The sequence below is a fragment of the Tarenaya hassleriana genome, unplaced genomic scaffold, assembly GCF_000463585.1.
Source record: "Tarenaya hassleriana unplaced genomic scaffold, ASM46358v1 Cleome3, whole genome shotgun sequence".
Classification (NCBI taxonomy): Eukaryota; Viridiplantae; Streptophyta; class Magnoliopsida; order Brassicales; family Cleomaceae; genus Tarenaya; species Tarenaya hassleriana.
Genome location: NW_010966177.1, coordinates 475,762 through 479,218, shown reverse-complemented (window position 1 = coordinate 479,218; position 3,457 = coordinate 475,762).

The following is a 3,457-nucleotide window of genomic DNA, read 5'->3' as shown; positions in this document are numbered from 1 at the left end:
AAGATCTGTCTGACTCATCATAGACCGAACCGTGTCTAACAGTGTTCGGTTCCTCCGTTCAGACACGCCGTTCCATTGTGGCGTTCCAGGAGGAGTTAATTGTGATACAATACCACAATCTACCAGATAGTCAGTGAACTCTTGGCTCATATATTCGCCACCACGATCGGATCGAAGTGTCTTGATCGTCTTGCCAAGCTGGTTCTGTACTTCGTTTCTGAAAGCCTTGAACATTTCAAGTGTTTCAGACTTATGTCTCATCAAATAGACATAACCGTATCGACTGAAATCATCAGTGAACGTAACGAAATATAGATAACCTCCTCTAGCTGGACAGCTCATTGGCCCGCATACATCACTATGTATCAGATCCAATAACTATGTCGCTCTCTGTCCTTTCCCCTTGAAAGGATGCTTTGTCATCTTGCCCATTAAACAAGACTCGCAAGATTCAAGAGACTCAAAGTCAAATGAATCCAGAAGACCTTCAGAATGAAGCTTCTGAATGCGCTTCTCGTTTATATGGCCTAGACGACAATACCAGAGGAAGGTCGGGTTTAAGTCGTTCGGCTTAAACCGTTTAGTACTCACGTTATAGATTGACCTGCATCTAGACGGTTCGTCATCCAAAACATAAAGGCCATTAATATGGTAACATTTACCATAAAATAAGTCACCTCTATAAATGGACAGAAATTTGTTTTCAATAACAAATCTGAAACCATCCGAGTCCAAGTATGAAATCGATATAATGTTCTTGCTGATAGCAGGAACAAAAAAACAATCATGTAACTCCAATACAAGTCAAGAAGGTAAAGTCAGATCATAAGTCCCGACAGCTAATGCAGCAACTTTTGCTCCATTCCCAACGCGGAGATCTACTTCTCCTTTTGCCAATTGTCTACTTCCTCGCAACCCTTGCACATTTCCACAAATATGCGAGGCGCTTCCGGTATCTAATACCCACGACGTAGAAGTAAACAAATTAGCCTCTATAACGAAGACACTAGAAGTCGATGCTTCTCTAATCTTCTTCTTCTCCTGATCTTCAAGGTAGAGTCTACAATTTATGTACCAATGCTCAACGGCATGACAGAAATAACACTCTTCCTTTTTGGACTTAGGCTTAGGTTCAATGACAACGCTTGTCGCTTTCCCGCTTCCTTTTGTTGAAACTCTTTCCAACAGTTACCATATTACTCCTTCCGTGGCTCTCAGCTTTCTTTTTGGAATGATGCATTCTACTGATCAACTATCAAAGAATCGTCCATGTCCTCTAATTGCTTACGCAATTGCGAAGTCATATTTCCAAATATCAAGCTAGACTTGTCCAGATCATCATCCATATGCTTCCAATAAGCATTAATGATCGATCTAGAAGCCGTGGTCAGAGGCTTATCCTTCATAAGGATAGATCGCATTATCGATTTCGGTACACTACCGGTCGATGTTATGTCCTACAGAAAAAGACAAAATAGAACGAACAAAACAAAATTGCAGATTCTATTAATGATCTACTATGAGCTAGTCCATCATCAATCAATGTCTACATATCTATGATCTACTACCAGCTAGTCCATCATCAAACAATGACAACATAGATGCAAAGATGAGCTATATTCCCATAAAGAAAACTAACCCTACAATAATTTTCCATATGGGACTAAGATCCGTATTTCACACAAGAATAAATTATTACACCTATCCTTATGCTATTTAGGTAGACATCTAATGTCAATCACATCCAATGTGATTCTTAGATCCTTTACGAGACTATGATATCAAATATCATTGCATACTTGTCTCATCTGTACCATTAAGTCTCAAGTCAAACCTGACAACTTAACCTAAGGTAAACCATATTCAAGCTGTAGGAACCACAATTTTCTACCCTGCCTAACAAAGATAATCTGGCACGCTCGGCTTTGGCATGACCCGTGTTACGGACGATCGATGCCTTGACAGGCGCTCTAGTAATGGGAGGTACACTCTTAGCATTACATGAACAAGGGATTTTCGAAACTGCACCTAGATCAAGCATCTACTTTCAAGCTATGAGAACCACCATTTCTCCATCTTGCCTCACCAAGATAATACGGCACACCCAGCTTTGGCATGGCCCATGACACGTATCGAGGCCTTGACAAGTGCTTTACTCGTAGAGCTCCTAGATCTAACCGGTTTCTGTGCAAGGATTGTACATATCAAGGATCAACAATTATTCCTTGATCAGATGTAATACATAATCCGAATAGACCATCCATTCGATTATGTAATCCCAATCTCGAAGCTCTACCATTTTAATATATTTCGATGATCTTCTTTTGACTGGTAATGATCCTGAGCTTTTATAGGATCTGAAAACTGTTTTACACTCTGCGTTTCAGCTGAGAGATCTTGGCGACATGCGATATTTTCTTGGGCTTGAAATCGCATGTTTTCGACAGGGGATTTTCGTAAATCAAAGGAAATACACTCTCTCGAACTTTTTGATGAATTTGGAATGTTGGGTTGATAGCAATACCCATGTAGTTTGGCCGTTCTACTACCATAACGGATGGTCCGCTCACGGACGAGCTGGAACGGGCGGTCTGACACTCAGACCGTCCGTTCCAGGCTAAAATCCGACCATTCGGACTGCTACCCTTGGACCATCCGTTCCGGAATACCCAGAACGGACGGTCTAGGGTTGAAACACGTGATCAGATCACATTTTTCCGCGTTCCCGGCCCCGTATAGACCCGAAATCGACCCGACTTTCACCTGTGAACTCAGAACACAAACCTCTTGCACACTCTGCAACAAAGAACATGAAATCTACCCTAGATCCATAATCAAATCATGCATAGCATCAATAGCAAACACGGATTCAAACGATTCAAATCCTAAAACGTGTGTGATCGGGTTCTACGAAATCAAAACAGAACAACCAGGCTCTGATACCACTGTGGGGTTTCCTGGGATCTCTAGAGCGAATCCTATTCCTAAGAGATCGATTTTAGGGTTTGCGCAGCGGATGTAAAACAAAAATTTATAGAACCCTAGAACCATGCTGCTATTGAATCGTAGAAACGTTAGAACGCTTACCTCAATCGATCCGGGGCCTGTATCAATCGAAGAACACGTCTGATCACGAAAGGCAGGAAGAATATCTCGCCCCCTACACGTATCCACACCTCGGGATGGATTCCAACAGTTGGAACTTGTCTGCTAGGACCCGAATCATCTATTCGGTTTGATGCTTCGAGAAAACGAGATTTAGAAACTCTTGGATCTTTTGGATCTCACCAAAAGCTGTCAAAAGTCTGCTCCAGACGTCTCTCTCAGTCTCACATACGATTAGGGTTTTTAATCTCCTTCTTATAAGGTTATTTAACCCTAATTCGGTCTAATTTCCGAAAAACCCGAAACCCGGAACGGACGGTCCAGAAATACATGTGGACCGTCCGTTCCAGCA